Source organism: Glycine soja, chromosome 14 (genome assembly GCF_004193775.1).
Source record: "Glycine soja cultivar W05 chromosome 14, ASM419377v2, whole genome shotgun sequence".
Classification (NCBI taxonomy): Eukaryota; Viridiplantae; Streptophyta; class Magnoliopsida; order Fabales; family Fabaceae; genus Glycine; species Glycine soja.
Window position 1 is genome coordinate 24,578,803 of NC_041015.1, and position 8,690 is coordinate 24,587,492.

Here is an 8,690-nt window from a genome sequence, read left to right on the forward strand (position 1 = left end):
ATCATGGAGGCCATTTGTTCTTTCAGAGCCGACATGTCGGCTTTCATCTGTTCCTGTGTCTCCTCTTGATCACCCATCGTTCTAGATTTGGATCTGGTGCGATAGGGATCCCTTGCGGCGCGTTTAGTTATGGTGTTTTTCCCTAAAAAACCAAACGTGAGGAGTGGGTAAAGAAAGAAAATGCATGCTAGAGATGAGATGTAGGAGTGATTTGATTTGCACAAGCTTTTTGGAGTAGAAACCTGGGACCAACTCATTTTATTTCAAAAAGGAAGTCATATCTAGTCAAGGTCTGAGAGACCATACAAGTTTCCTAACGATTTCTAATTATGTGGGCCATTAAGTCTATCATATGCTGACAATAGCCGAGAAGCCCATGAATCTCTTCGGGGGCGGAGTAGGTGTCTGCCATCGCCTTGGCCTTGGCTAACAATCGGGGAAGTTCTTGACTCCCGTTCAAGGTAAGAGCAAACCGATCCATCCACATGGTTGCCTCTTGGTGTAAAGAGTCGATCACCCTTCCTCTAGCCTCCTTTTCCGCATATACTTGGGCATACTCATCCGCGATTCTATGCTCGTGGGCCGTGGCTAGACCCAACTCTTCTTGGTACTTGGCGATGATAGCTAACATGTTGGTCTCTGTCTCGCATAGACGCTGAGACAAGCTTCTTTTGGACCTTGAACAAGCAATCAACTCCTCTTTCAGAACCATGCTGTGTGCTCGCGACTGGTCCCTTTCTTCCCTTCGCAACTTGAGTTCATTATTGCTACCCCATAGAGCTCCGCGGAATTTGTTCCGGCCATACTCTTCCTTGCGAGCCCTCTTGGTCTCTTGTTCAAGGGCTCTTGCGGTAATTGCATTCTCTTCCCGTAACCCGGCACACTCCTTCCGAACGTGTGTAGCAGCCAACTTGAACTTCTCCTTGGCGAGTTTTGCCTTTCCTAACTCGCTTTTGAGAGTTTGGACTTCTTCGTCCTCTTCCGGTGCTTCAAAATTCTCTTCGCTGACGACTTTTAACTTGGCGAGCCAATCTAAACCTCGTATGCGAGCTTTCAGCCATTCGTGGTACCCACCAATGATGCCATTACGAATGCCTCTAAGCTCTTGATCTTTCCTTAACGGGGTTTCCCATGCCTTATGGATTCTTTGTATAGTCTTGGAATTTTGTGCGCCGAGATCCCTCACAAGGAAAGGAGACATGCTTTCTTCCGTCGGTGCTCCCCTCATGGGGTACCCTAGTTGTCTTATAGCGAGCGTGGGATTGTAATTAATACAACCCCTCGTCCTACCAGCGGAATGTTTGGGTACCTTCCACATGAGAAAAGGACTCCTTCTTTTCCTTCCTTCCATCGGGGGAATCAACTGATTGTTCTACCTCCTATCCCGGCCAAGAGCTGGTCCCAATCCATTCTCCTCTTTTCAGTACACGAGCGATGGCTCAGGAGCGGACATGGATGTCTTGTGTCTTGTTGGAACAAGTGTGAAACCAACCAAACACAGAGGGCGGGTAAGCAACAGATGATCCGTGCGCTACTCTTCTCGCACCTTCGGTCAAATGTGTCAAATAGATCTGCCAAGACAGCTACCACCGGACTTTCCTTGCTATGGTGGTAGGCAAGGAAAGCGTCGATTGCTGCTAGGTCTATCAAACCATCCACGTTTGGAAAGAGGACGACCCCAAAAATTAGCAAAGCTAACACATCCATAAACGGGACCCAGTCTCCTTGATTGGCCATACCCCTCGCCTTGTCTTCTAGGTACTTCTGTGGTAGGCCCGCTATGCCGTTCCGAGTCTGTTTTATGCGGTCCAAACCTCTTGCTGAATCCTTGACCACAGTTGCAATTCTGCTCAAAGAGGGGAGACACCCGGAGGAAAGATATGGTTTTCTTCCCCCGAGAGGACATCCTAGAATTTCCTCAAATTCTTCAATGGTTGGTACTAATTGGAAGTCCCCGAATGTGAAGCATCTCAAAGGCTGGTCGTAGTATTGGGTAAGTGATGCAATGGCTTCTATGGACACCTCTGCTATGGTCAACTCTAAGATCTTTCCGTAAGTTTTGCGGAAGGCTTGCATTTGGAGGGGTTCCATCAACCGCCCTAATTCCTTGATGCTGGTGGTATCTGGGCTTTTGACCTTGACTTGGTAGAACCTCTTGCCGGTTTGATTTGTTCCCATGCTTACTAAAGTGAGATAAAAGCTGGTGCAAATCAAAACTCCGATATCTCATGGGTGGAATGGATGAATGCATGATGGAATGCATATGACACAGATGCAATCTAGGAATGCGGGGGTCTGGGGAATTTGTCCCCTTCTTAGATACGACGTCTAGGGGTAGCAAAATGCCCCAACACACGTTTTTAAGAAGGCGACACGGACCCTCCGTTGGTTTGTTTACAGTAGGGATCAAGACAGAACCCATAGGCAATGCCTATGCAAAAGACACAATGCGGGAATGTACACAGTATGACAATATTTACCGAACATAAGCAAAAGGGTATATGATACTCATGCATGGCAGTGTGAAAAAATGGCACGCAGCGTGTTTGCTTCGTGCCCCTATTTAAGGGACCTATAAGGGAGAGAACTAACTAGGCTTTTAGCAACAATCCCCAAGGTAGTTATATCTCTCTTGATGGTTTCTAGAGGTATCATCCCCTTTGAAGAACATATTGTAGCAGTAGGGACTACTAGCAACAATAGGTTTTCAAAGAGAAAAGCTCTAGATGAGGGTTCACTGTAATCAAGCAAGTCGGAGACCTAGCATGATCACGGATTCACCTCCACTCCTTATGCTCCCATGAACCCGGGTATAGGGCCCTTTCTCACTCACAGTGTGTGCAAATAGTGTTGGTGTTTGTGTGCATCAAATGAATAAATATTTACTTCATGCATACATTTAAAACGCACTAAAAGCAACAAAGAGTTTATATACACAAGAACATAATGAAAGGAAACCAACAAAGGGGTAAGTCACGGTAAAATATTGCACAAAATTAAATGGCCTAACTCTCTAAAAACAGTCCCCAGTGGAGTCGCCAACTGTCGCAACCTACCCTTCGGCGGGAGGGCGACGCGTGACTCGCGGGATGCGTGTTCCACGAAAGGAATACGCGCGGAGTCGCCACCAACGTTTATTTGAGGAAAACGTCGGAAAAACCGGAAAAGACGCGATCTACGAACTTTTAAGTGAAAGGTTCGGGAGTTGTATTTACGCACGGGGAAGGTATTAGCACCCCACACGTCCGCCCCAAGGGACGGCAGCCTTTAATCGAATGTGCAAACATGACTTTGATTTTTTATGTTCCCTTTTTATGTCTCTATATCCTTTATACCCTTTTTATATTTTCTCTTTTTGTGGTCGACAAGGGTGTTTCCCTTTGCTCCTACGTATTCCTCAATTTGGGATGAGAAAATCAGACCTACGTAGTTCTTTTTTTATCAAGTGATTCTTTTTTACTTTAAGAGGTGATCATTTTAAGGCGTTGGACCTTAAAAATGATCCATTTTACTTAGTGAGAAATTGAAATGACGAACTTCAAAAGCCTATTTTTGTGGACGAGCTTGACTAGGCGAGTTGATTTTAGCCTTTAGTTTCACTTTAGTTATTAATCAATTCGATTAAGAATGAGAAATCCCAAAGAGAAAACGTCCGATTGATTTTCCGCTTTATTTTACTAAAAGATGTTTTTTTGATTATTTATATTATTTTTTACCTCTTTTTGATTTCCAACGTGGTTACGGCATGACCGAACGGTCGGAATTTATTTTAACCGAAGTTAATGGATAATACAATTCAAACGTTCGGTGGAAATTTATTTTATTTTTAAGTTAAGCGAGAAATGACTTAAGTAAAATGGCTTAAGCACGTCAACAGGGGGTATAAAAAGTAAACAAAACGAGAATAAAAATGCACGAAACACAATGTGGACCACTACGGGTGCATAGAATGAATCGAAAGGCTTGGTTCGAGGTACTTACCCGTTGAAGATCGAAGAACGATGAAGAACGAATGAAGAACGTCGAAGAACGGTTGAAAGCTTTGCGAGATTCCTCACGGAAAACGTTACGGAAACGTTTCGGAAGCGCCTCGGCTTAGATTTTCTTCACGGAAACAATTTTTCCAAGCAAATTCGAAAGAGAGAGAAGTGCCTAAGGGGCTGAACCTCTTCCTTCTTCACTTCCTCCCCTATTTATAGCAAAATAGGGGAGGTGGTTGCCGCCCAGCTCGCCCAGGCGAGCTCAGCTCGCCCAGGCGAGCAGGGTTGCTTCCTCCAGAAGCAACCGCCTTCTGGAGGAATATTCCAGAGGGCCCAAGTGGGCCTGGGTGCTATTTGCACCCCCATTTTTACTAAGTACACCCCCCTCTGCTGTTTTTTGGTGATTCTTTTTTCGTAAAGTTACGGAAACTTACGAATTTCGTAACGATACTTGTTTTCTTTCCGTAATGTTACGGAACCTTGCGGATTACATAATCATCCCCTTTTTGACTTACGGAATGTTACGGAACCTCACTTAATTATGCAACGATGCTTCCATTTGATTTCCGGTGTGTCACGGAAACTTACGGATTGTGCATCAATATTTTTTTGGTTTTTCGGCATGTCCTGGAATTTCACAAATTGCCTAATGATGGGTGCCAAGCACCTCACGAGGACCAAAGAATGGTCGCACGTCATCGAGCAGAGGTCCCCAGACGAAATTAGGGTATGACAACACCCATAGGAATGTCTCCTTATCGGGTTGTCTTTGGCAAGGCATGTCATCTTCCTGTAGAGATAGAGCACAAAGCTTATTGGGCTGTAAAGACCTGCAACTTCTCTATTGATCAGGCTGGAGAGGAAAGGAAGTTGCAACTAAGTGAGCTAGATGAGATCCGTTTAGAAGCCTATGAGAATTCCAAATTCTACAAGGAGAAGACCAAGAAGTTCCATGATAGTTTGATAGCTAAGAAGGACTTTGTGGTTGGACAGAAAGTTTTATTGTATAACTTTAGGTTCAGACTCATGAGTGGTAAGTTGAGGTAAAAGTGGATTGGTCCTTTTGTGGTGACTAATGTTTTTCCTTATGGTACAGTTGAGATCAAAAGTGAATCCACAGATAAGAGCTTCAAGGTCAATGGACACTGGCTGAAACCATTCCTCACAAATCCTTCCTTAATGGATGTAGTGGTGAAGGAGATCTCCTTACTTCACCCTACTTCTCTTCCACCATGACTTAGGGAGTTTTCTTTTTCTGTCTCCTTCTTTACATTTATTGCACTTGTCCAAATTTATCGATTGTTTTGATTGTTCTTGATCTTATGATTGTGCTACATTGAGGATAATGTGTTGTTTAAGTGTGAGGGGGGGGGGGGGAGAAATTGTTTAATTTTGTTGGGTTTTCTAGTTTAAATTTATTAGTTTTTTTTTTCTCTAGGTTAATTTTGTTATTAATGTTTTCATTTGTCTCTCTTTGATATCCTTGGATTTTGTTCTTTGTTTCATTTTGCCCAGGAGTGCAAAAGGCTAAGTATGGGGGGTTTTGATGTGCCATGATTGGGTTGCTTGGATGATTTTCATGAATGTCTTGACTTTTCGGATCTCGTTATGTTAGATGTTACCCATTCCTTTCATTCCTTGATGTTCATTGAGAAATATGTGAATGTTTTCGTTTCTCTCTCTTTGATATCCTTGGATTTTGTTCTTTGTTTCATTTTGCCCAGGAGTGCAAAAGGCTAAGTATGGGGGGTTTTGATGTGCCATCATTTTCTTCTATTTTCTAAACCCTTTTTGAACCATTTTAATTACTGATTGGTCTTAATTGTCAATTAATTAGGCAGTTTTATTATTTGGGCTCATTTAGCTAATTTGATGTTTTTAATCTAATTTCAGGAATTAATGAAATATTGGGCTTAATCCGGATTTTGGTTGTGGACTTGAAGAGGGCAAATAAAGCAGCGCTTACCTTAGTTAATTTCTAATTAGGAAATTTCACAATTTTATTTTATGTGGTTCATTGTTTATTTCGTTTTGGGCCAGAGTATTGGAATAGAGCCCAGTGACTTTGAGTGACTCTTTTTAAATAGCAGCATTGGGATTCGTGCAGGGCATTCTGTTAGACTATTATTCAGAGCTTAGAGTTTATGGTTTTCAGGTTTTTCTGTTCTAATGCTACTGTTTCGTTCTTAGCGACCACTGTTTCAGTCTTGGGTGTTTTGCTGTGAATAGTGTTTTGCGGCGGACTTAGCGACCACTTTTGCTTGCGGCAAAACAAAGTAGTAGTAGAAATCATGTAGCGACGGATTTTAGCGACCACCCATGCTGAATTATTTTGGATTTTTTGTTTTAGAAGCTAAGGTTGTTATTTTTGGCTGAATTTTTTTGTGGTAACTTCTTTCAATCCATATTTTGTGGGAAAAATAGCTAGAGCCTTTAGTTTGATCAGATTTGAAAGTTCCAAAAAAGTAGCAAATTTTGTGTTTGTCAAAACTTCAAACGACCATAACTTTTGCTCCGGTTATCAGAATCGCAATTATTATATATGTATTTGGGGTAGAAAAAAATTTCCTACGCCATGGAGGCCTGCTGTAGGCCGGCTGAGGTCTCCATCGTCCAAAAAAAAGTGATTCTGTCAAAAGTTTTTTATTTTTCAAGTTTTATTCACTTATTTTTCTTAACCTACCATTTTTAGCTTCCATAGTTAGACTTTGAATTTTTGCCTGACATTTTTTGTGCTATCTTCTCATCATTTTATAAGGTTGCTCACAAAATTTCAAGTCATTTGGATATCATTTGAGGGTAGTTGTAGTTCAAACCTACACCTTTATTTACATGACAAGGCAACTAGTTGTGCATGCTGAATGTAGTGTATGACTAGCGGCAATCCATCTGACTTACAACCCTTTGATCCTAAGATAGATAGGACATTTCATAGATTAGTTATGCATCATTTTATACCTTTTGATCATCCTGAGCATTCCATTACTGGTGAATCTGTGCATTCTGTTATTGGTGATTTTGATCATCCTGATTTTGAGCATTATTTTTTAGCATTCTGATTCTGAGCATTCTGATTTTGAACATTCTGAGAACATGGCACAACCTCCACCCCGTGAGAGGACTCTAAGGGAAATGGCTGCACCTGATTTCACCTACGAAAGCTTGTGCATCCAATACCCTGATGAGGATGTCCCATATGTTCTTAAAACTGGACTGATTCATTTGCTTCCAAAGTTTCATGGCCTTGCAGGTGAAGACCCGCACAAACATTTGAAGGAATTTCATATTGTCTGCTCCACCATGAAACCCCCAGATGTCCAAGAGGACCACATATTTCTGAAGGCTTTTCCTCATTCTTTAGAGGGAGTGGCAAAGGACTGGCTGTATTACCTTGCTCCAAGGTCCATCACGAGCTGGGATGACCTTAAGAGAGTATTCTTAGAAAAACATTTCCCTGCTTCCAGGACCACAGCCATCAGGAAGGATATCTCAGGTATTAGACAACTCAGTGGAGAGAGCCTGTATGAATACTAGGAGAGATTTAAAAAACTATGTGTCAGTTGCCCTCACCATCAGATTTCAGAGCAGCTGCTTCTCCAATAATTTTATGAAGGACTCAGTAATATGGAGAGAAGTATGATAGATGCTGCCAGTGGTGGAGCCCTTGGAGACATGACTCCTACTGAAGCCAGAAATTTAATTGAGAAGATGGCTTTCAACTCCTAGTAGTTTAGCGCCAGAAATGATGCTATAGTCATTAGAGGAGTGGATGAGGTAGCTACAAACTCAGCTGCATCATCTGAAACTAAGAAGCTTGAAGGCAAACTGGATGCATTGGTTAACTTGGTAACCCAGCTGGCCTTGAACCAGAAATCTGTACCTTTCGCAAGGGTCTGTGGTTTGTGCTCCTCTGCTGACCACCATACAGACCTTTGCCCTTCCATGCAGCAACCTGGAGCAATTGAGCAGCCCGAAGCTTATGCTGCAAACATTTACAATAGACCTCCTCAACCTCAGTAGCAAAATCAACCACAACAGAACAATTATGACCTCTCCAGCAACAGATACAACCCTGGATGGAGGAATCACCCTAATCTCAGATGGTCTAGCCCTCAGCAACAACAACAGTAGCCTGCTCCTTCCTTCCAAAATGTTGCTGGCCCAAGCAGACCATACATTCCTCCACCAATCCAACAACAGCAACAGCCCCAGAAACAGCCAACAGTTGAGGCCCCTCCACAACCTTCCCTCGAAGAACTTGTGAGGCAAATGACTATGCAGAACATGCAGTTTCAACAAGAGACCAGAGCTTCCATTCAGAGCTTGACTAATCAGATGGGACAATTAGCTACACAATTGAATCAACAACAGTCCCAGAATTCTGACAAGCTACCTTCTCAAGCTGTCCAAAATCCCAAAAATGTCAGTGCCATTTCATTGAGGTCGGGAAAGCAGTGTCAAGGACCTCAACCCGTAGCACCTTCCTCATCTGCAAATGAACCTGCCACTGGAAAATGAACCTTCCTCAAGGACCTACAAAAATTTACCTAACAATTTCTGTGCAGGTGAATCTTCTTCCACTGGTAATTCTGATTTGCAGAAGTAGCACATCCCCCATCTTCCATTCCCTCCAAGAGCAGTTTCCAACAAAAAAATGGAAGAGGCAGAGAAAGAGTTGTGCACTAATAAGCAGAAGTTGTGCACTAATAA

At 42.7% G+C, this 8,690-nt stretch overlaps 1 non-coding gene across 1 annotated transcript; it reads right to left on the reverse strand.

Annotated features, from left to right (window-relative positions):
* Nucleotides 1-7,451: 7,451 nt before the first annotated feature.
* On the reverse strand, nucleotides 7,452-7,558 carry LOC114385613. The gene has a single exon (XR_003660978.1). It is a non-coding gene; the product is annotated as a small nucleolar RNA R71 (small nucleolar RNA).
* Between the last annotated feature and the right edge of the window lie 1,132 nt (nucleotides 7,559-8,690).